General features: G+C 45.3%; 1 long non-coding RNA gene across 1 annotated transcript in view; it reads right to left on the bottom strand.

The window, feature by feature from the left end:
- The window catches only part of LOC133497692 (uncharacterized), a 184,612-nt gene that overhangs the window by 93,546 nt on the left and 64,950 nt on the right, over positions 1 to 26,116 (bottom strand). The gene's annotated exons all lie outside the window — the stretch shown is intronic.

Raw genomic sequence — 26,116 nt, 5'->3', positions numbered from 1 at the left:
AAAAGCTCTACTATTCTTTTTGTTTTATAGAAGGCCTCGATAGTCAGACAGGAGAATACATAAATATCGTAGTACGTTAACTGTACGAAAAGCCACATTCATTTTTCTTGATGGCGAAAAGAATGAAGTAGATTAAAGAAAGGAGAAGAAGAGTGGCGCTGTACAATGTGGCCCAGTGTTTCCCTGACACAAACATAATTGTATAGGCTTAGGGTTCCTTCCCACTCGCTTCCTGCATGCTATAATTAGACGAGCGGTTTCTGGCAGCACCGCGCTGACTTTGGGAGCCCCTGTCTGTCTGCGCACTGATCCGGGGCCAGATTTAGAACTTCCTCTCCGGAGAGACGATGGAAGTTCTTGAAGGAGAGACTCCTGATCCGGCAAGCTTGCGCCTCGGGTGGTGTTTATCTGGTGCGTGGAACCCGCGAGCTCAGAGGGCGCCCGGGAGACTCGGCATCAGCACTTGGCCCGCCGTCATTAGCAAAGGTAGACGAGGAGCGAGAGAGCGAGAGTTGGAAAAAGGCGAACGAACAGCCTTGTGGCCTCTGTAACACAGACCTGATCCAGCAGCCCTCTCTGACTCACCCCTACACTCAAAGAGGGCACAACCCGCAAGCCGTCGGGCAAAACGTGCGGCGCAGCCGGGCATTCCCGTGTATCTGGCGTGCATGTTTGAAGGGCGGGGTCGAGGCTTTTTCTACAGCGCAAAAAGCAAACAGTCCATAAAGAGGCCCCCGCCACTCTTCCATTTCAATGTAAATGAGGCCGACTCTGGTTGGGGGGGTTAAAAAACTCTCTAGGGGCCCGGCGACTACCCCCGCTGGGGTCACACGCATGCGAAAGCCAACACACAACTGCAGCGGGCCGACGGACGGCGAAATCTAAGGCAGGAGGCCCAGATAAAGAGCTCACAGAGCCTGTCAGAGTGTCAGCTCCCATTAGGCCAAAGGCTGTTGTGGGGGGGTGCAGGCAGGCGTACCCCCTTTTTCTTTTTCTTTTTTTATTTTGCGTTGCATTCAGCGCGCACACTCTCTCTCTTTTTTCCCCTCACACCACACTCCTCAGCAGAGCCGCCCTGCCTGGCTGACATGCCGTTTCAGACAAGACACACAAAAGCCAACGGAACCCCGGTGAAAAGACAAAACATCTCCGACATTTCCGACATCGAAAAGCGAGGGAAACAAAACAAGCGCTAAATGATTCTCGATGGGAAGAGGTTATGTGACAAAAAAAAGGGGGATTTTAGACGCCATTAACCTCTAAAGCAAATAAGGATGAAAACAGAAGTCGATGCAAAGCGCCAACGTACAAAGTCGCTTATTTTTTTTTATGCCACTGGAGAGTGCATTGTCGCACGTTATGATACATTTGGGTCCTTGAGATACATATAACCCGACTTACAAGTTTTTAACGATTCAAGCTGGCATTGGGCTGGAATTTTTCTTTGAGGTGCAATCACATACTTGACAAGCAAGCTCTGTATGGAGGCCGCAAACTCAATTCAACTTACTACACAACAAGCACCACAAAATTGTTTCAAGCTTTAAAGTTGACGTTTACTGTCAAACTAAACATAAAACAAATTTACACAACATGTTTCTAAAACAATCAAATGTTAACTCAAAAACAGCATCCATCCATCCATGCATTTTCTGAGCCGCCTATCCTCACGAGGATCACAGGAGTGCGGGAGCCTATCCGAGCTGGCAGGAGGCGGGGTACACCCTGAACTGGTCGCTAACCAATCGCACATCGAGACAAACACACTCACGATCACACCTAGGGGCAATTTAGACTGTCCAATTAATGTTGCATTTTTTTTGGGAGGGTGGGAGGAAACTGGAGTGCTCGGAGAAAACCGAAACATGCAAACTCCCCGCAGGCGGCGTCCGGGATCAAACCCGGGTCCTAGAACTGGGAGAACAACATTTCCAGCTGATCCACCGTGCCGCACAAAAACAGCATGTAAGCTAAATATACAGTCAAGGTAATAATATAGTAGCGCAGAAACAAGCAGAGAAGAATAGAACTAACCCTACTGTGACCCACTAGGAAGCTGTAATATCATTTTCGTAGAGGGTAAGGAGACAATTGGTTGGAGCATCTGCCTCACATTTCTGAGGACCGGGGTTCAAATCCTAGCCCCGCCAGTCTGGAGTTTGCATGTTCACCCCGTGCCTACATGGGTTTTCTCAAAGAACTCCTCCCACAACCCAAAAACACACAAGGCAGGTTAATTAAAAGACTGAATTGCCCATAGGTGAGAATGCGTATTTGTTTAGATGTGGAAGCCAGTTTTGGGTGCACCCCGCCTCCCTCCCGAAGATAGCCGTGACACTCCTGCGACCCTTGTGAGGATAAGCGGCTCAGAAAATGTCAAATCTTTGTCGTACTAGAGCGGCTCCAACTACCGGAGACGAATTCATTGTGTGTTTTATCACACGCAGCTAATAAAGGTGATCGTGATTCTGAGCACGAGAGACCCGAGCCCCTCCCGCGCAGCTTTTACAAGAAATGCCGTACAACCTGAGGAGTGGCGCTGACAACCGAGCAAGAGGGGGAAGGCCTACTTAAGCAACACTCGGTAAACAAGGAGGGGGTGGGGGGGGGGGGGCGTAGTTTTGAGTTCAACCCAAACACGTCTTCCCTGCGCTTTGTGCCCTGACTCAGCTGAGGCAGGTGTGTGTCGCAACCCGCTTTGACGTGCTCAGGCAGCCATACTGGATTTTCTGTTCCCGAGCCAGTTCAGTTCTCAGGGCCGCGCGATTTTTTTCGTCGTCAAAAGTTGTCAGGGGAACTAAAAATAACCGTTGGTGCCAAATTGCTCTTGGTACCTGCAGTTTGTTGCTGTGTATAGAAAAGAAAAGATGGTCGTAACTGGGCCTTGTTTTGCTATTTAAGATAAACACCTTCAATCTGATGAAACAGCACTCAGCACGAAAGAGGCACGGCCCGGGAATTGAGTCTGCATCCCATCGTCAGACCTTACACGATGATCCACAACCATCCCTACCAGAAGGCTGGAGTCCATTGCATATCTAAAAAAACAAAACCAAAAAAAAAAAAAACCATGGTGCACTCTCATTGACAGATTACTATTGTTGCACTGCACGTATTGCAAATATTGTGAATATTCATGTTCATCAGTAACTACTGCAAAAAAATGTGAACTTAAGATATTTCCTGAGCTTCATAAAGTCTTTAAAATCTTTCTCTAGTATTAATACCCAACAAGTGAATGATTGCAAGCTTTTACTGTAACTGATATGAACATACACTACATTTTTTACCATTCGGACCATTTCAGTACTCATAACTTTGTAATGAAAAGCGGCGCTACTGTCTGTCACGAACCTCCGGCGTGGGAGGCGGACCCAAATGCAGGACTTCGAGGCAGAGGCATAATGTTCAGTGTGGTTCATTCCGGAAACTGGGTCATACACGGTGTAGCGGTCCGACAGAAACGCTAGGCTAGGCGGGATCCAAAAGACGTGCAGCAAGGTCCGGTGACTCTGGGGCAAACTAACAAACTCAACAGGACAGGATCAAACGAAAGGGCACAGAATCGCTGTGACTAGGGTTACTCTAAGTCCACAGGCAGTGAATGCAACTCACTAACGCAAGGCAACGAACTCGCCAATGCCGGTGACAAAACTCCAACTTAAACCGTCCAGAGCAGTGGCCTGGCCACACCCCTCTTGGCAGTGCCAAGCCTTGCTCATGACATGGTCACCCTCCACTTCATCTCGACTGCATTCTCCCTGTCTTGACACTGACAGCAGCGCTAGAGCAACTGGCAACCGCATTTGGCTCTTGCTGTTGTCAACGATGCACATTCGGTTTGGACCCTTTAAAAGTTTTGCCTTCTGTTTTAGCGCTTACCTTCCCTCACACCGTGCCACAAAGTTTGTTTTACTACTTTCTACCCGTATCAAGTCTGAATATGCGCAGTAAGAAGATGGAATAGTCCATTGCTCAGGGTCGCAGCCTTGTGCTCGCCCAACGGGAGGTCCAACCCTGCTTACAGGTTTCAGACAAGCAACCTAGAAACGTCGTAACCCTTAACCAAGATTCATACTGTATTGGTATAGTAAATATTACAATTGAACCGCAATTTACTTGCTGTCCCAATGAGAAATTGTTGTGCAAATATAACTTTAGAATATCACTGGATTTTATCTTTCATATAGACGACCGTTGCCAAACAGCTACGTGACGATTCAAAATAAAAATAGAAAAACCCTCCACCGTATCGCGACGTGTCCTACAAAACGCAACTCCCTCCTTTTTATTTTATTCCCACGAGAAGAAAAGCTGATGGCAAGTCTTGAATGCAGCATTAACCTTCAAAAGCAGAAAACGACAAACCACAGTGCGGACGGTTCATGTCGGTGGACAAGAGTCTATATTAAGACGCGCCTTGTAAACATCTCCCAAACTTTATGTCCGTACTGTACTGCCGACAGGTGTTCCGTCGAAAACACAGGATGGGGGCGGGGGAACTCCAGCCACTCTGAAGCACTCATTTCGTCTTAGACTGTCTGCGACGACTCATGCTTGTGACAAACGGCGCAGTCAGCCTGGTGTCTAATCACTCCTTGTGTTCAAACCGCAACCCAGAAGCCCCCCCAGGCAAGATTCGCAAGTATACGGTCAGGGTACTCATTAGCGTGTTCATTTGTCTCCTACTGTACGCGAGTCTTCGTCAGCGTAAAGGCTTGGCCGCGGATCAGTCACGGACGGGCCCCGCGTGTACACACAAGCTCAGACCGGCAGACAGGAAAGAAAAAAAAAAAAAAAGTAAATAACACGCAAGAGAAAGCGGCAATTATAGTTTTCTTGATGACTTCATGCTCACGTGAGCCAACAGTATGCATCCGTGTGATGCTTTCAGTTTTTTTTGAGGTGAGGCACAAGGGGCTCGGAGACCAGTTGAGGAAGACCCTCTCTCGAAGATCAAATACGGGGTGCTCAAAAGTACTCTGCATTTACTTCTTCCAAACTTTGACCTCAAGATCACATATCCTGAAATAAAATTGGGCAAGGCAGTTCTTCCGTTTGAATCGGAGAAAGCGCTGCCAATTTGGAAGTCTTAACGCGCCAACTGCTCCATGAGATGCCCGGAGCGGAAAAGAACTAGCTGCTCACGGTGATCATTTCTCGGGCTTTTCTGAAATACTCCGTCTTATTGTTTGGGTACTATCTCAGATTTAAAGAAGGGATAAGAAGAAAGTTCCGAATGAAAGGAATCCATCTTTTGAGGCACGACTGGATTGATGTTCCGCAGAATGCGCATAACTCATACGTCAAAGCAATACGTCAAGAATGAGCAAATTATAGACTGACACGACAAATTTTGAGAACTAACCCCGCACAGCTTCTCCTTGTCGACTGTCAGGTTTAGGGATCTTCTTGACCCACATGAAGTTTCACTTGTCACGCAATACCTGTTGCCAAACTCAAGGACTGCCTTCAGTTCGGTTCTCTTTGGAACAAGGTCACCGCCGCTGCCGCTGCTCATGCTCGAAAGTGCAAAGTGAGCAACGTTTACCTCACTTTAAAAATGAAATACAATAATATTTGAATGGTTATGTTGAGAATCAATGTTCCCCCCGTTTTCACGCATCTGGAGCGTCGGATATGATTTGATGCAGCGACCGCAGCGGGGATATCAACGAGGGAAGGGATTTGGACGAATGTTGTTTTTGTTGTCATATTCTTTTTAAGGGTTGTTTGGTTCATATTTTTTCTAGGTCAAAACACAAAGACAATAAATGTTTTCTCGCAAAATGCAGATCTTTCTTTTAAGATAATCCTTTTGTGGTAACGAGTGAGTTTAACCCTTAAGCAGTAAAAACACTTCCAACGACCCAGAACGGCAGACGGCACGACAGATGCGCTAAACTGCTTTGCATTAAATATACACATGCCATATCAAACTAAAAATACAGTCAATAAAGTAGCTGCAGTTTAGGAGTTCTTGATGAGAAATGATTCGATATATTTTATTGCCAACTGCAATTTCCAATGGCAGCTGGTAAAGCATTGGCCTCACAGTTCTGAGGACCCAGGTTCGCTTCCGGCCCCGCCTGTGTGGAGTTTGCATGTTCTCCCTGTTCCAGCGTGGATTTTCTCCAGGGACTCCGCTTTCTTCCCACATCCCAAAAACATGCGACATTAATTGGAAACTCGAAATTGCCCATAGGTGTGATTGTTAGTGCAACTGTTGTCTGTCTACGTGTGCACTGTGATTGGCTGGTAACCAGTCCTCAGTGTACCCCAGCTCCTGCCCGATGACAGCTGGGATTGCCTCCAGCACTCCCGTGACCCTCGTGAGGATAAGCGTTTCAAAAATTGGATGGATGTATTTATACTTATCAACCGCCTCACTGGATATGGAAAGACATTATTCTTGAACATTTTTTTATAAGTCTGTTGACGTGAGAGAATCTGATTGATGCGCAGACGAGGTTTGGGGGGGCGCTAAGAAAGAACAGAAGGGAATCTGATCTTATCAAAGAAGCGACAAAGACGAGCTTGGGGGCAGAGGGAAAGGTTACCTGCCATAATGGAGACGTGCTGGCGGTCGCGTGGCTGGACAAGAGGATTGAAAGGACGGTGACAACCTGCCACCAGGATGCCAAGAAAGAGGAAAGGGCACAACGAAAAGGTGTGTTGTGAAATATAATGCTCAATTTCCACCCCCTGCCGCTCTTAAAGACGTACACTCATAATTACAAATGTTACAGTACTTACGCAGCCCTTCAATGTGTTTTAGAATGACAGCGTCCAACACCGCAACACAGTCTGGGCAACGTAGAGCAAATACGAGCTTGACATGCTGCTTATATTTACTTTCGATATTAATGGAGAAAGTTAAAAAAAAGAAATGCTGTTGTACTAAGATGCAATGACAGTACACACAAAAAGCTAATTCTATATTTTAAATACAGAAGGCAACATAACAATAACCCTAAAATGTCGGTAGCTCGCGAGAAGGTGGCTGCTTGAAAAGTAGATCTTGGGGTAAAAAAAAAAAAAAAAGACAATGGGCAGCCCTGCTCAAATGAATTGAGTAAATAAAAATGGACCAGAATATCGCCTACTACCTCTTCATACAAAGGTACCCCAACTGGTCCAAAACATTTGTAGGATAGCTTTTTCAAATGTGTATCTTCAACGTTTGTCCTCTTTAGGCGAAAAAAAAAAAAAAAACCCCTCTGCGAAACGTAGCCACTCTCCTGTTTTATGATGAAGGCAGCAGACTCATGCACTGCTCATCACCCCGTGGCAGAGGAGGGAAAAGTCATATGTGGAGGAGGGGTCTGGGTGTGGAGACTTGCCCACAAATTCGGGAATCTCACAAAACTGACCCCACCAAGTCGGCTTGATGGCAAACGAAACAAACGCAAACTGGAATGTAGTGCATGTCGCGTGCCCTTGCACTAAGGCGCCTGTTTCATTACATATAACGTGAAAAAAATGATTTATTGTAAACCAATGGTTTTCAAACTTTTTTGGGGCGTGCCCCCCCTTTTTGGAGGTTAACTTTTCACGCACCCCCTGCTGATTGAAATTTTCTCCAACGTGGGTGTGCTAGTACTGCAAATTGTTAAAGCACTGCCAGTTGATAGCGTTGAAAATTGGAAACCGGGGGGGACAATTGGAAAAAATGTCAAACATGGCTGAAACAATCTGCGCAGTTGCACAGCTTAGAGGAAACATTGGTTACGGTATAGTTATTTAAACATTTGAGCTGTCACAAAAAGCAATTGCTGTATGCTATTAGGCTAACAAAATCTGAAAACATCTGACATAATGCAGAAATGCAGTTGTACAATGCATTTGAAGCAAGCTCATATACTGTACACCGCTATTTGGCTGCACTGAGTACGGAAAGAAGCAACGCTGTGTGCATGTGCGAGAGACTTTTGTCTTAATTAGACTGCAAAACAATTTTTCCTCTTGGGATACATCATGAATAACCGATTATTGGGAAGGAAAAAATAACTTGGAAAATATATACAGAATAGGAGGTAGAGTGAGATTTTTTTTTTTTTTTTTTTTAACGACCTTGTCACAGAATCAATTAAATATAATACAAAATTAAGTTGGCGGCTCGGTGGACCAGCTGGTAGAGCGTTGGCCTCATAGTTCTGAGGTCCCGGGTTCAATCCCGGACCCGCCTGTGTGGAATTTGGATGTTCTCCCCGTGCCTGCGCCGGTTTCCTCCCACATCCCCAAAACAAGCAACATTAATTGGACACTCTAAATTGCCCCGAGGTGTGATTGTGAGTGTGAATGTTTGTCTCCATGTGCCCTGCGATTGGCTGGCGACCAGTTCAGGGTGTTCCCAGCCTCCTTCCCGTTGACAGCTGGGATTGGCTTCGGCGCTCCCGTGACCATTGTGAGGATAAGCGGCTCAGAAAATGGATGGATGGACAAAATTAAGGTATTATTGTATTTACATAACTACATTTCACTGCCCGTACGCTAACCACGTTGTTCTTGAGGCAACTGGCCCAATTCAAATCAACAGCGCCCCTGCTGGTTGAATCCATTAGTGCAACAATTTGGTCTTTACTTCCTTTGCACAAAATGTCATTCATGCATCAATTCTAAACAACCAATTATAACGAAATATTCAAACATTCTCAGCAACCATTTAATCTAGCAAAACATGATGTATATCCATAACAATAAGGCTTTGAAAGTTACTCTCTATTTAGCAGCTATTGACGTCGCTAGCAGAATTTCAAATACCATAAAAGTTTGGAAGAGGACAAAGATGTATTAAAAGAGGAGACGCGTTGGAGGGAAAAAGAAGTATAATTTCCAAGGGTAAGGCTCATTGGTGTGACTTATCACCGGCCGCTATCTGAGGCTGCAGCTAAATGACCCGACTTAGTGCACAATAGCGGCAGGACGGGGACGGGATTAACAGACACACACTCAAAAGTGTCTCTTTCAGATGCACACACACGCATACGCACGTATCACATACTTGATGGCCATAAGTGATTTGTCTTAGTCTGAGACGATTTTTCCCAATTTTATCACCTTACTAAACAAAGATAAGGGGGAAATGATACGTGAAGAAGCGATGGAGGGTGGGCATGAGGCATAAACGCGAAGAGCGAGGGAAGATTTCATTAATCTTGAGAAATTGGCAGAGAGGGGAGGCTCGGCGGGGGAACGGGGGGGGGGGGCTTTATTTATCATGCAAGATAGCGCTCGCCTATAGCCCCAGGTAGGACGGAGCCGTACGACTGAGCCACTTCAGCACTCCATCCAGCAAGAAAATTGCAGAGAAATGGTCCCCCCCCCCCTCCCAAACCCCTCCAAAAGGAAATCATCATACACCCTCATACTTTGCTGAAATTACTCAAATAAAATCCTTTAGAAGGGAATGACGGAATGTTAAAGTCCAAGTGTCATCCCTATAAACATTCTAAAATAGATACACATTATTGACTTCAATGTCTATACGAAAAAATAAATATGAGTGGAGAGCACGCCATCCGTACGCGAAGTTGCGCAAGTGCCATTCGACATCCAAGTGGTCGCCATGTTGGCTGCATCTCCTGCCCGTGACATCACCCCGGCCATTCGACATTGAAAACATGCTGTGGCCCCTACTGTGGGAGACGCCCCTTCAGACACGGAAGCTCTTTGCGAAGAAGCGAACATCTCACAACCGAGTGACGTGACCGGGGCAATATTACCCTATTGGTTCAAGAGCCATATTTAGATGATATGCGGATCACGGCCAAACCACCTCCCCGCCCGATGCGTTATCCACGCAGCGGTAATAAAAACTACAAGGCCCGCGAGCAACGACGACGCCACGGCCAAACTGCCTCCCTGTCCGATCCACTTCCGCGGCGGAGACGGGCCACCGCGGCCCGGCGCCGCGACGAGCCATCCCGGCCGACAACGCCGGCGGCCGGCTCGGCCTTGTCGACAAGGCCGGTGGCGATCCACAAGGCCTGTGGAGGCCGTCCTTCAGCAGAACCCTTCCGGTGTGTACATCGACACATTTAGCACCTCTAATTTATGGATTACGCCCCCCCCCCACCCCAACTACTGTTTTTTTTTTTTCATAGCTGTATACACACCTACCCGTCATCTGCAACCTACGATGCTCTCGTCCTTTGCACCCATGCAAACAATTTTTCACGACGAACCGGGTCTTTTGGAAATGTGTGAAGAGCGAATCCATCCTCACGAGTGTTTGAGCAATATCCAGCGATACAACGAGCCGGCATTTTGGCTAACACGAAGGAACAACGTGCTACCTTTCGGGAGGTAAAACTAGTAGAAAATATACAAGACCGCCTGAGTGGGCGTCTGCTACTTACGTTGTTTCCTGCTTCTTGTCAAAAACAAATCCCTCGTGAGGATTTTAATGGCGGGAGTTACAAAAAACCATATAGGTCAAAATCATGTTTTGTGGTGAAAAAATGGCTGGGTCCATACCGGCTGCCGTTTTTTTTCCCATTAGTAACATACTAAAAATCAGGCATTTCATGACAGTGGACCTTTAAGTTTCTCTATTCAGTCTTTTGGGCAAACACCTCGTAGTGTGTACACTGATCCACGCAGGTCGTAGGTCAAGTCCAACTGTGCTGTTTTGACTCTGAAACTCCGTGTGTTCACTTTACTTCCTCTCTTCTAATCCCTACCAGCTGTGTGTGATGGACTAATGCATGTAACAGTTGAGCATGTAACAGTCCTCAAAGCAGAAAGAAAACTAGCAACCTGTGGGATCGGATGCGAAATCAATTCAATAACAGCTGGAGGACATACAGTAAAATGTATTGGAATATTCATTTGTGTAAAAGCGGGGGGGGGGGGGGGAAATCACTCCTATAAAAAAACACATTAAATTAGCTCTCTGGACTGAACACAAATGGCCACTTCAAAGCGGAGAGAGCATCGAGAGGCCACACCGTTTTCACCGGGATGCAATTTAGACTGAATAAAGTCACGCTCCATTTTCAGCCGGTCCCGACAACTGCTTATTTATTTCTGTTTTTTTATTAAAAGATACCTTATATACTCACACACCCGCTTCCCCACCATTTTGCTGGAGACGCATTTGAAGAGCGGCGTGCGTGGGAGGGTGGGGGCTAGTAAATGGAGTTGTTTTGGAGGAGTACGTGAGGGGTTGGACACGAGGACTGCACATCTGTCCTGCAACCACGCAGCGCTTTCTCCAGTCTGGCACTGTGTGTGTGTGTGTGTGTATGTATCTGTGTGCGTGCGTCTGGATATATGCATGTGTATAACATGTCACTAATGTACTGCAGGTATGATTCAGATGGAAAATCAATATTCTCAGGTGAAATGAATTGAAGTTCTACTAATCCATTCCACACACACATATACACACCCCTCCCCCCCTTTAAAAAAAAAAAAAAAAAAAAAAAAAGCACCACCATTTTATGTGGGGTCAGACACTGACAATCGAGAACTGACTGAAACGGGTGTGACGGTCTGAGCGCTCCCCCGTGCTGAAAAGTCCCCTTGGGATTAACGCTCATGCGCGTACATTTTGTAAACTTCCGGCCATTCTGAAACATCCCCATCCATGCGTGCCATTCGACAACTTGTCGCCGAGTGTTCGTGTTCGCTATGGACGTCTCAGAAAGACAAACGCAGCCAATGTACATATGTGTACATTTTATTTTTTTTTTTTCAACAACTTTATTTTAAGGTTAGCTTAGGCGAGGTGAGAGGGACTGAGCATCCCACGCTCGGAGCCGGGAGACTCACGGTCCTTCCTTACGAAGATGCGAGACCAAGTGTCCGACGTCCCACGCAAACCACAAATTAGGTTACATAACACTTTAATTAGGTTGTCTCTTTAAATAAAGATGAATTTATGATTCAATTGCCTTGTGTTTTACTTCATTTCCCGATTCATTTAAATTTACAATATCCAATTATGCGTGCCACCTCCTGCCTTTTTTAAAGCCAATTAAGTTCCAACCTACCTCCAATTTTAATAATAATAAATAATTTTAATAATAAATAACAATAAAATCACAAGTAAGCTCTTGGTGCAACGTTTCGGCATGAATGTGCGCAGCTTACTCTTAAATAAGTCGGGCGTCAGTCGTGTCACAAAGGACGTCAAAGTCAGTTTCCCTCAATGTGTCAGAAAATGTAAACGTTCACCAATTAATTACGTAATACGCTTTTGGAATTTAGAGTAATCAATTGGCCGAATTATATATTCCTACCTCCTTCCAAATTTACAGGTTACCACCATCCTCCGTAATTAAATTCAATGATTAAATTTCGATTGGTTGTGGTTTGGGAAAGTGAATCTATTTTTCTCCCAATTGATTAATTTAGTCAAGTAAACGAATAAATGGTGGTACAGGTAAATATGGGCAAAAGATAAGTAGGGTTAGGTTACGGTTAGGGTTGGGTTAGAACACGTTAGCTCCCTTTATGTAGAAGAAGGGGAACTATGAGACCGGGAGATTTCCCAGTAAGCGTCTGCCACATACCCTGAGTTCCCATTGTTAGTAATGCATGCGCATTCATCATAAGGAGACTTTTCAGCACAGGGGAGCGCTCAGACCGTCACACCAGGACTAATGTTCAGGATCTCCTGGAATCGCTTAAATGTAAGCATTTTGGTTCCCAGTTTCGATGTCCTCCGGGCGCAAAAAAAGAAGTGGCAAAAACTCACAAAGACGTGCTTGTACCCGACGGTGGCGCCCGGTGAACAAAACTGTGTTTTGTCTTAGCATCGGACACGCTCCGAACCTCAGCCTACAATGCTATATTCAACTTTTAGCTGAAATATTAGTCAATTCATTTAAAAGTCATTTGGTTTAGTTCCACACACATTGCCTTTAACTTTATGGGTTTGATAGTGATACTGGTTATTAAGAACCATGAGTCAAATATTCATTTTACTCTATGCTGCAGGCTGCTACGAAAATGAAGGTTCATAACTTGCACGCGCTTTATTTAAATCATGCAAAAATGTTTGACCCAGCCTCCTGAAAGAATCAGAATCCAGAATCGAAATAAGGAACCGGAATCACAATTGCTCAAATTAAAACGATCCCAACCCTAACTTTTTGGTGATGTATTTTCTATTGAGAAAAATAACACCCTTTTGTGTAAATAATAATGTCATGTCATTATGCAATCCGCTCATCCTCACAAGGGGCACGGGAAAGCTGGAGCCTATCCCAGCCAGCTCCGGGCGAAAGGCGGACTGCGCGCTGAACTGGTCGCCAGTCAGTCGCAGGGCGGATATCGACACCTTCACTGAGCGGGAATCGATCCCACGCTGCCCGCACCAAAGGCAGGCGTGTGTACCACTACACCATCAGTGACTATAAATAATAATACAGATCAGAATATAACGAAACCAAATGGTTTTATAAAAAGTAATAACCGTACATAAGGACAAGCCGAAAGTCCCGACGACAACAACTGTGCCTCACGAGGATATCAGTTGGTGGGGTTGCCCGTTTACCACATCTGCTCCACATGAGAGGTTTCTTTTTTTTTTTTTTTTTAATCATTTGTGGTTGACTTTTTGTCCTGTTCAATAAACATCTGGAACGGCATTACAACTGTAATGGCCGCCATAAATCAAAGTACCGTTGTATTTTGTTCTCAGCACGCAGCATAGCAAAATACTGTAAACAGCCAAACTATTCGGGCACCAAAATATTCAACCACGTAACTCTGAGATCGTTCGTGTGCACGTTCATTCGAACCGCGGGTAAATTTCCCAAGGTCGTTGCCCTTTTCTGTGACGCCATCAATCGAGTGTCTCTCCACACTTGGCACAAAAGTAAAAACAGAAGAAAACTTCAATTCCTAACCCGCGCTGCCTTCGATCAAATAATCCCATCCACTTCTAATATTTCCCCTAATCCTCCGAGAAGGTGTGACGCCGAAGCCGGAGCACAAGCACGCTCGAGCCGATCAAAACGGTCATCTGGAAGCCCGGAAAGAATTAACCCCCGCCGGGTCTGGCTGCAAAACTACAGTTGGTGCGCGCAAGCTGCGAGAAGGAGAGAGTTCCCCGTTGGCGTGCGCTAATTAGGACAGAGTAAGTAGGGCCTGCTCGAGCTTGTCTGACGGCTGACCTGGAGAGACGGGATTATCGTCTCCAGCTGCTCTCCTCCGCGCCGCCTCTCCTGATGCAGCCTTAGTAACGGGACAGGTGGGCAAGGGATTGCGCGTCTCTCGCTCGCTGCCGTTGGGATCCGTCGTCGAAACCGTGTTTCACGACCGGTTAGACAAAGAACCGAAGTCACCGAATTCCAGCGCCGGAAGGAAAACTCAACATAGTACTTACCAACATTTTGGAACGCAGTCCCAAGCCGCAACTTTAGACTCACGCGCGCCCGCCAATGAGATCAAAGAGAAGAGAACGCTAATAAGGGGAAGCATTGTTCATTGAGTTCATTGTCGCGGTCGTAGTATGAAGCGATGTCGAGGGATCTGTTATGTAGCCCCTATTATAGAACTAGCTGACTAGCGTAATATCTGGCCTATAAACCGCAACTCCCCCCCCCCACACACACACGCACACACTTTCAACACTGCGGTTTATGCGATGATGCGGCTGATTTGCGCGTTTTTTCAAGGGGTCACTCGAGCAGAAAAGGCAAAAGTGACACTGGTGGAATATATGTGCCGAGGAAGTGACTTTTACCGGTCCGGCCCTGTTAGGGCTGCACTAGTGTTACTGCCGTGTCTCCGTGATTTTTACCAGGATGTTTTGTTTTGTTTTTTTTAACCGGCCCTGTTGGCGCAGCGCTAGTGTTAGCATTACCGCGGTGCTAGCATTAGCTTTAGTGCGGCGCGAGTGTCAATCTCTCTGTGTACCGTCTTTCTTTGTAAATATCTCGTGTGTCAATGTGGGCAATTGCGGCTTTTACACAGCTGCGGCGTATGTACAGTATGTACCAAATGGTATTTCCTTTCCAAATGTAACTGGGTGAGACTTATAACCAGGTGCGCTCTGTAGGCCGGGAATTACGGTACATTGGTCTAACGCAGGGAACTAATTTTTGTCGCAGGCCACATTGTAGTTACAGTTTCCCTCAGAGGCACAGTATGAATGTGAAACCACGAAAAAAAAATTACCTCATCATATTTACAGATTAAATTTAAAACCATTTGTGACCACAAATCAAGGGTAATGGGTTTTTTAACTATTGCTGTTGCTTGGTCACAGAATATTGCTTGCAATATCTCACTGTTATCATTTATGATATGATGATTTGAAACTTTAGTACAGACTTTTTTTTAAAAAATCATGGAAGTTAATTTTCCTTCGCAGGTCACAGAAAATCATGCGGCGGGCCAGATTTGGACCCCGGACCTTGAGTTTGACACCTGTGGTCTAACAGTAGAACACAGGGACATTCCTGATGCCAGGGTGTTTTAAGTCCCTGTAAAGTGAAGATAAATGTCGAAATACATATTTATTAAAACTTATTTAAGTAGTTGCTTTTTGAGATCATACTCAAGCGCAGTTGGAAAAAGGTTTTTAAAAGTTTCGATTCTTACAGTAATGAAACTTTTAGGAATAAAACCCGTGTGTCATTTTTGAGAGCATTTTTATGTGATATTGCTGTCTAACTTTTGAGAGCCATATTTTTAAACAATTAATGACACCTTTGCATGTACCCACACTCGTAGTAAAACCCTCCAACATTAAAATGTAGGCTAGTAAACTCAGCTAAGGAATAAAATTCACAAACGCAAACAAAAAAGAACCAGTCTTGTCAACGGGTGTTTATACATTTGTGCCATTTGTTGCGCTGAAGTTTGTTGGCCACCCCTCCGGAGCAGAAAAGATGCCATTTGTAGCATTTAATGCGTTTTTGCTGACACGAGACATTTGCTGGCCCCGGCTTGTTCAAAAGTCTCTGGATAAAGGGCTTTTCCCTTAAATCCCAGATTGCCTCCCAACTCCAAGGAAGAATTAACTGGCGACTGGCAGCCTGTATGGGAGGTGGGATTTCCCCCCCCCCCACCTCCCCTTTCTTTTTTTTTTTTTGGACTGGAGCTCGGGGTTGGCGACAGGGGTAGGTAAATATTTGGGTCAGCATTTGAGGTATAACTGCGCTCCCCTTGGCAGGCTACGAGACCGTTTGGAGTCAGCGCGAGCGCCGAACAGTAACAAATTCCCTCGGATTTGGAACGAGCTGCGCTGGCCGGGCTCGCCGTAAAGATTAAATATCATGTCGGGAGAAGATACATTTTGAGCGTGTGTGCGCAGTTTCCTGTTGAGGGGGGCTTTTGGGGAAGGGGTTTAAATGGCACGGTGCAGCTGCCCTCAGACTTTCGGATTTGCGTGCGCGTCAAATGCCGCGGGCGTCCGGCGCTAAAGTCGGGGAATGCGAGACCCGCTGCCCTGCGCGACGAGCTCCGACCTACACAGCTGCTCACCGTACTGACACCGGCACACGGCGCACCTGTTTGCACGCGTTTTTGTGTCCACGCATGCCAAGTGTGCGCCAGCACCGCGACGCACCGGAATAGACCAAACGTGAGAGCGTGTGAACCCCGCAACCTTTGCGCCGCTTCCTTTCCCGGTGACACTTTAAAACCCCCCCCACCCCCTGCATATCCTTCTCCACCCTAGACCGAGTCATATCCTTCCTTCCTGAAAACGTCCACTAGTCAAGTCGGTTCGTTAGCTTCATCTCTGGCAGCGTGACGTGCATAATCTGCTCCGGCCTTAAGCGCTCATTAATGGAGTTATACTGATGGTTTACGCGGATGGACGTATAATGGGATTGATGCTGGAAGGAAAGGCACAGTAAACAGGGGAAAATATTTAATGTCATTAGAAGATAGCCATGTGGAGAACGAGGCCACGCAAAGTGAATTTGGGGATTTGCTTCGAAATAGATTACACGTTTAAGGATAATTGCCAACGCGCAAAGTCTCTGAACTGTGTCCTAAATTGTGGCGTTGACTTTTTTTTTTTTTTTTTTTTTTGCCAATTCAGCTTTTCTGATTTTCGGGGCATGGCCCTCGTCCACTGTTCAGAATTTGAGCACGTTTGTTCCCGCCAGTTTTTAATCCAGCGTAACTGGAAAGTGCGGTGAGCAAGCTAAGCTACGCGGCAAAAATACAGATTTCCTCTGCATACTTCACCGGCGTGGCTGCATTAGAGCGCCTCATTGTCAGCCATGAGTGCACGCAGGTCACTGAGGGAAAGGTGGAAGAGCAAGGACGTGAGAAAAAATGTCTGAAGTGGACCAGGATTTCGCGCTGTTTTGGAGCACCTCGTTGTCACGTCATGAAAAAGCACCACGATTACCCAGTGGGCTATATTCCAGCCTTGAAGTCTTGAAGCAAATATATTTCCATAAATCAAACATACAGGGGATAAGAAGATACTTTAAAGGTCAAGTGTCATGAAATGGATGATTTTTGGTATGTTATTAATGAAAATACGGCAGCCGGTATGGACCCATCCGTTTTTTTTCCCCACCACAAAACATGATTTTGACGTATATGGCTTTTGTAACTCCCGCCATTAAAATCCTCTCAGGGATTTGTTTTCGACAAGAAGCAGGAAGTGACGTTTAAGGGCAGTAGCGCACTCAAGCGTTCTCGTTTGTTTATACGAGTTTTACCTGCTAGAAGGTAGCTCGTTGTTCCTTCGAGTTAGCCAAAATCCCGGCTTGTTGCATTGCTAGATATTGATCGAACACTCGGGAGGATGGATTTACCCTTCATAAGTTTCCAAGAGAACCGGTTCGTTGTGAAAAATGGATTGCAGGGGTGCAAAGGATGAGAGCTTCGTGGGTTACAAATGACAGGTAGGTGTGTATAGAGCTCGTAAAAAAAAAAACAATAGTTTCGTAGGAGGACTTTCAAAACGTAACAAAAGATCCGCGTCCATAATTCAGAGGTGCCCGTCGGCGCCGTGTCCGCCGATCACAGCTTCGGCCAGGCGTCTGTGTCCCACAAGACGCCGGGCTGGCTCATACATACTGTCTGGGAGTCTGTTGTTAGTTAAAAGTGATCCGCATATCATCTAAATATGCCTCAAAACAATAGGGTAATACTGCCCTGCGGTGGCTCACCGCCGCCGCAGAAGCGGATTTGACGGGGAGGCGGTTTGGGTGCGTCGTCGTCGTCGCTCGCGGGCGGCGTAGGTTTTATCACCACCGCGCGGAGGTGGATCGGGCGTGGTGGTGGTCTGGCTGTGATCCGCATATCATCTAAATATGGCTGGAAACAATAGGGTAATATTGCCCCGGACACTTCGCTCGATTGTGAGACGTTCTCTTCTTCGGAAAGAGCTTCCGTGTCAGAAGGGGCGTGTTCCGTCTCCCGTTGTAGGGGCCACGGCGTGTTTTCGATGGTGGATGTCCGGCGTGACGTCATGGGCAGTAGATGCAGCCAATATGGCGACCACTTGGATGTCGTAGAATGACACTTCCGCAACTTTGCGCACAGATGACGCCCACTCTGCTCATATTTAATTTTCCGTATAGACATTGAAGTGAATAATGTTATATGTATTTTTCATTTCAATATCTATTTTAGAATGTTGATAGCGATGACACTTGGGCTTTCAGTAAGATGCTCGACAAGGTTGCGTCATTTTTTTCAGGAGGCCTTTACAGTGACTTTAAGCAAAACCAAGCCCGGGACTGGCGTTCTTAATTAGTGAAAATATTGTTATAATGGGGTCAAGATGGCACAGCATTACGAGCACATCGTTATCCATTTCGTGAATAAGACCGAGGGCAAACCGTATCACCGTCAACTCGCGCGCAGGAGCATTTCCCTTTCTTTCTTTCATGAGCGTACGCCGATGGCCGGGCAGATTAAAACATTTAGACGGGAGCCGAAATGGGATCAATAAATAATGACTTGTAAATGTCACGTGTGTCACTCCGTCATCAGCGGTTCACGTTGATGCGCTCGCTTATCGCCGGCCGCAAATTACTCTGGGCGCCAGCTATGAATAAGATTAGCGTTCTCATTTTCCCGGCCCAAAAAACCCCGAGAAGTAAAATGGCATTACAGCACAATTTATTTTGTACATTTGCGTGCGTCGCCTTGAGGAAATGTGACGGTCAGCAGGATCGCATCAAAGTAACGTCGATTTTGTCATTTCCTTAAATTCAGAGCAGAAAACGTGTTATGACTGAGTAGATTGTCCCCTCCCCCTTATCAGCAAAAACTGTCTCATAAGAAAAAGGAGGCGGGAACGGCAATGCGAGTAGGCAGAGCGCAGGTCATATCACCGCTAAATATAGTTCTTTTTCAGCACTATGACCGCTGTGGTTATTGCACTTATGAAACGTGTCAACAAATCCGCGATCCCTGCCGGTGAATATACTTTCATAAAGTAGATACAGAGTCAAATATACAATCCGCTGGATAAATGTTACTGTGACGGCGTGGCACTTCTTCTCGACAGTTGTTGCACTTTTACTATCAGATTCCAAACTGTTTACAATGTGATTTTTGCTGTGACACTCACGAGAAGTTTAGTCAAATGGAAACTCGACATTGCTCCATTTGGCGCTACTACAAGCTCCACTTTGCCATGTCTTGGCAATGCAATGGACCTTTCCGACCTGTCAATCACTCGTACAATAATAGCCAATCAGATAGCCGCATTGTCTTAACCCCTGGTTTGACACGCCCCTCTCGCCGTATTGTCCCAAAAGCAATGCTGGTTGTCAGTAGCGTGCGCTTGGAAAAGTTCACGTTACAAAGAAAATGGTCCTCAGATGCGCTTGGGGAAGGTGCCTCCGCTAAAAATTTTCTATAGACATTTCTATAGAAATATATAGAATTTGTACAGGACAACTTCTTCTATAGAACTTCGGCTGTGATTTTCTATAGAATTTGTACAGAACAATAGAATTTGGAGTTGAGTCCTAAAGTTCTACAGTTTTTCAGAAATTCTTTAGAAATGCTCTATAGAAAATTTTTAGCAGGGCCAATTCTGATGAAAGATATCCTGCCAGGTTACAAGGGGCCCACTTGATTCAGCCTAAAACACTGTTGACCAAGTGTCTACGATGGATGAAGGCTCGCGGAAGAGCGCTCGTACAACTAAATGTGAACAATATCAACAAACGCAAGGCTGTATGTCTGAAGGTAAGTGAGGGAGAAGTCTCTTCTCTGAGTTGGATTGAATTATTATCAGTCCTTTATACATTGCAGGAGAACAACTTTCACTTTGTTAGTGTATCACTGACCTGCTGAATGAAGTGTGTCATGTTTAATGGCGAAGAGTCGGGTTAGGGATACATAAATGCGCCATGTCATGCAAGTGAAATCTCTATTTGCCTATTTGTATCACATCAGACTTTTAAGACCGAGCACTGGGTTGCATTACGAGCCAGGTCAAATGAATACACTAACTCACTTATAAAGACTACAATGATATTACTCGTGATCCTTCCAAGTAAAAAGTACTCCCCCTGCTTTACACGCGCAGTACGATTCCACTATTTTATCCTGTTGGATTTAAATTTGAAGTTTGTGAGGCGTCAAACTTTTTTGCATCGATCGCCAACATTTCGCTGTAACATCACGTCCTGCTGCGTCCAAAATCTTAAATCCGTGTACATATCCTTGTGTGAAATAGTTGAGACCTCTCTGTAAAACTCTCTTGAACAAGTCTGACGCATTTGGCAAAAAACATACCGCAATATTATCTGGAATATGCGATAGAGAATCCACTTCAAACCTGTTTTGCTCAATCGCCATTTTGAAAGCTTCTGGGACATGGCTAAGGCGGCGGAGCTTAAGGTCGCCAGTCGGAAAGGTCCATAGTGGTCCAGTGCTGAACGAAAAAAAAGAGTTTCCATTTTCAGTTGCGTATGATTAAATTGCGCTAGCTGTCGTAAACATACCCTTTAAAGTGTACAAATAATAACTGAACATTTGAAATATGTGCAACTGATCTACATGTTAAATGGATTCAAATTAATTTTTTAGTCAGCTTTATGTAACTATTAATGCTCAAAATCATTACAGCTCAGCATTATTAGTCTGCGGTGGCGATCATTATTATTCGAACATTATATTTCATTGCAATATTATCTTTTGTAGGATTAAATGTCGTTTAAACATAGTACTTGAGGTTTATAATAATCTTCTGGAGTGAATGTTCAGATTTTTTTGCGACGGGTGGCCCCCGCAGAGCTGACAGACTTGGGGATTTAGAGGAAAGGTCTGCGTGTAGACTACAAGACGAGGAGCCTCTCAACAAGACAGCGCCGTCAGGTGACAAATGGTGCCCGAGGCCAGCCCAGAGCCAGAAATGGCCTCTTAATCAATCAGAGGTCACTCTGCCGGGCTCGGTCCAGACCGCTCTCGGCTCCCGGCTGGGAGTCAGCCATCTGACGGAACGCACAAAGCCAGAGCGTGGGGTGCAATCTCCTCTTCTACTTGGTGTATCACAGCTCTCGCAACTGTCACTATCCACCATTCCACCGCGTGCGGTATGCGTCGGTAGTATTTGGAATGTTAAACCCACCCAGGGTGTGTAGGTGCTAGTCTACGGGGGGGGGGGGGGGTAATCTTTCGCACCCTGAAGCACTACTGGACCTGAAGCTTGCTGAAAAAAAAGGAGTTCTTCTGATATCCTTTAAGATATTGGACATAAATCGATCACAACTACATCGAACCGTGGGGAAAACTGGCCAGTTCCACCCAACTCATTGTCATCTTAATTCAATTCAATTCAATGGGGAACACTCCCAGAGCAGTCAATTAAAATTAAGAGCACCCGTAACCTGCCTTGGCCTCTGATTATGTGTTGGCAAACATTTGCAATAAAACTTGGCCCCCTGAGCTTGCAACCCCCCCCCCCCCCCCAATCCTTGACACATGGCCATCTGTACTGGCATCTCAGGGCAGTAAATAAGGGAGTGTTCCACAGGGCACGCCCGACCTAAGGCCAAGCCCTTGGCATTCTCCTCTACAACCGGAGGCCCCCTACCCTTGTTCACAGCCACACTACTGCAGGGTCCCAAGGGAAACATGAGGCTGGGACCCTGGCAATGCCCCCTCCGTTCCTCATCGCCAGCACTCTTCACTCATCAGTCCGGCCCAACTGCCGTCAAACACTTTCACCCATCTGTTTTTATATGAACTGCGAGGATTCAATAAAAACGTTACTCTTAATTTGGCAAGAAAAGACGATGGAGGGGGGTGGAGGGGTAGCACCGCCATTCCACATTAAAATCCATTGACGTGTCTCGTTGCCATTACACCCCAAGTAAAACTGCCAATTCGCTGGAAAAAGGGGCCGATCGATACGGCCATCAATCAGCGGACACCCATCAAGCCATACGTCTATTCCTCCGTGCTGAATCTCAATACCTGTGTCCGGGCAAACGTTGGACACGTCGATTATTGATCAAACCGCCACCCCTCCTACCCCGCTCATGTACATTCGTGCTGATTCAGTATTCGACAAGGGGACCAGGACGGCACAGAAATACCCCGTCACTGAGAGACAAACAGGGATTAAAAGCCACACAGTTGCAAAGACACAGCTGCAATGGGTTGGTTTCACTGCACGCCACTCATTTAACATCCCTACCAAACGTGTACTAGTGTTGTAGCCCGCGGAATGTTCTCCGTTACCGTTTGCGTTTTAGCATTTCACAGGCGTCTCGGGACTCAAGTACACAAGAGAGGACTTGCTAACCATCAGAGAGGCGTCTTCTGCCTTTTTTTCCCCCCCCCCGACAACTCTCGCCAATTCGCTGAAGCTTTCTCCAGAGTTGCTAGTCGGCGCGCTCTTCAAAGCCGCGCAATCCGGGATACAAGTCCGACTTCGAAAGCGGGGACATCGTCTAACGTTTCCGACGAAGGACTTTGGACGTTCTGCGGCTCTGTGGACGAGTTCCCGACGCTGCTATCACGCTGCCCGGCTTCAACCCCAATCGTCGTCTCGCAGAGCTAAGCTAACTAGCTTAATCGATACTCTTTTCAGAATCCCAACATTATGGTTAAGATCCTTTGTTTTGTTAGTCACTTGAAAGATTTGAGAATTTTGTGAAATACTGCATTTGTTTATTCTTTTGTCTTTCTGCCGTTGTCATCAACTTCGCTTTGCTTGTGGTGAACTAATATAAAGGTTTTACTTTTTGAAAAGAAATGGAATAAATAATAAATAATCCACCGCATTTCGTTTTCCGTGTTAGTATACAGGTAAGTGCCTATATATATATATATATATATATATAATATATATATATATATATATATATATATATATATACACACACACATTTTTTTTTAATATGTTTTATATTTTTTATAGCTAGGTTGTTGTAGCTAACGAAGATTGCTACAGTGTATGCTGAGCTCTGTAACGTCCGTGCACCGTTCCTCGTTGATATAAAAGCATATTCCACCGCCTTTCGTTTTCCGTGTTAGTATACAGGTAAGTGCCCATATATATATTTTTTATACGTTTTATAGTTAGGTTGTTGTTGCTAACGAAAATTACGACAGCGTGTGCTAAGCTCTGTAACGTCCGTGCGCCGTTCCTCGCTGATATAAAAGCATATCCCACCACCTTCCGTTTTCCGCGTTAGCATGCAGACAGGTAAGTGCCCATATATATTATTTGATATGTTTTATAGTTAGGTTGTTGTAGCTAATGAAAATTGATACAATGTGTGCTGAGCTCTGTAACATCCATGCACCGTTCCTCGTTGATATAAAAGCATATTCCACCGCCTTTCGTTTTCCGTGTTAGCATACAGGTAAATGATTTCTTCTTTCTTCGTGATTTCTGTCACATGGAGTAAAAGATCAAGGGCACAATACTGCGCCTTTATGACGCAGTCCTGAGTCCCGCGATGTGTGCATGCCACATAGCCTAGTAGTCAGTAAGTCTACAATAAATGTAGTTAGAAGCATATTGCGTACGTATGCGTAACGGAGCTAAGCGATCCAAAATGGCCGTCGTTCGAAGCGGCACAACGGGTGACGTCACGTGAAAACAACCCATAGTCAACATGATCAATGTGGGGAGAAAGAATTGAGAATTCGACAATATTATTCACACACACCCCCACTCCGCCCCCTTTTTTGGGGGACAAAGACATGCAAGAAGTGTTGAACAAGGATCGGGGGATCAGCAGTGCAAACTTGTGTTTCCTCTGCAAGCATTCAGATGCAGATGCAACTTTCAAAGTCACAATGGAGGCTATACGGCGAGAGGGAGTGTGTGTGTGCGTGCGTGCACTCGCCGGTGGGTGAGGACGGCCGCGGAGGCGAAAGGCGTTCTCACACATCTGCTAACCTGCATCTGCAATGAGGTGCAAACGGGTCTCCATTGTGCCACTACGCAGACCCGGCTGGAATGGCCTGACACCTCCGACGATAACCCCACGCACGCAGGAGCCCCACCCTCAGAGTTGTTGACATGCGTGACGCGAGACGACTACGAGAATATAAACATTAGGATGTTGCCAGTATCACGATGTGCTTATTTTCATGCTCTGCGGGTCTGTTGATGGGGTTCATGTATGACAAATTCAAACCTCAATGTTGTAGTGTTACTTTGGACGTGGTCAAATTCCTTATTTACATGATACGACGTACACAGCTTTTGACCCATACTATACGTACCGGAATTTCCAGCCTACAAGCCGCGACTTTTTTCACACGCTTTTTATACGGTGAGGCGGCGCTAGCATTAGCACGGCGCACCTGGTTAGAGGCCTCGATACACAGAAAGAGTTTAACGCTAGTGCCGCGCTGGCGTTAAACTCTTTCTGTGTACTGAGGCTTATAACCAGGTGCGCTCTGCAGGCCTTGGAATTACAGTAACTAGCAATTAGCTTGACTTTTTACATTGAACTCATTAAAATTATGCTAAACAAATTAGACAACACATTTAACGTGTGTTCATAGAAGTAGAAGGAGTTAGCATGTCAAGCAGATTCCTACAAATATATTGCTTTTCGAACTTTCAAAAATATTGACAGACATGTTGCCTGAAATTTTTGGGGACGAGTGAAAGGGTGTAAAATGTTTGAAACACCTTGAATTGATACAGTGATACAACCACAATTGTAAACAAAAGTGCTAAATAAATAGGTTTCTGACAACTGTAAATGATCAGCAGTGAGGTAGGTAAATTAGTTGCTAGCTAGCTAGCTAGCTAGGTAGCAATATGTTATAGCAAGGCTTCTTCGTGAGCACCGATCGTATGAAGGGCTACGTGACCGGTTTGCTGCAAATTTCAGACTGTATTTTTGTTTTAATTTATTGTAGTAAATGACATTAAAGGTATTTTAAAATTGTAATTAACGTAAGCAAGTCAGATTCAGATTTTAAAACACAAATAATATTAACAATTTGTGGCCTTTGGTATTTTTAGAACATACCACGCTGGCGCCTTATAGGGTCCTCGCGGGCTACCATTCGCCCGCGGGCTCCGCGTTGGTGACCCCTGCGTTATTTGTTTCAAGTCTTTGGTTGTTGTTGGCTTTTTTTTTTTTTAAATGCAATTCAAAACAAAGCTTTCCAAATAGTGTTGTCAACGTTATGAACTGACTCACACAAAATGCTAAATTATCAAATGATAACTGAAAAAAAAATACACATTACAAGTATGTGATTTTTTTTGCAGATTAAAATTGAAAAATTGACATTTTACGCTGTTATAAGACACAACAGATTCGATGTGAATTATTCTTGTTGCTAGCAAAATCATCAAAAAGAAAAAACATATTAAGTCACCGAGGGGTATTTTGCTTCTAAGAGATTTTTCTGTGGCTGTCGCCGATATTTCCAGCTGTCCCCGTTTGTTTTTTGTGCACATTATGAAATATATAATTGCAGCAGGCTCTACTTCTATTTACATCTTTTTACATTGCGCTATCACACGCAGCAGTCAAAATGTAAGAAATCTATGAATCTACCTATAAAGTCAACGGTCGTCGGGAAATAGTCAAGCACGCTGTCAAATGAAGCGAAAAGCCGAATATTTTTCTCTTGATTGTAATGGATGTCATCCTTATTTTGCTGCAAACTTCTGCGCTCCGCTTAGAAGATTAGAAGATCTACTTTGGCTACTTTCAGTAAGCGCTTACGCCTGTGA

The sequence above is a fragment of the Syngnathoides biaculeatus genome, chromosome 3 (assembly GCF_019802595.1).
Source record: "Syngnathoides biaculeatus isolate LvHL_M chromosome 3, ASM1980259v1, whole genome shotgun sequence".
NCBI lineage: Eukaryota > Metazoa > Chordata > Actinopteri > Syngnathiformes > Syngnathidae > Syngnathoides > Syngnathoides biaculeatus.
This window is presented reverse-complemented; position numbering and strand designations above follow the sequence as displayed.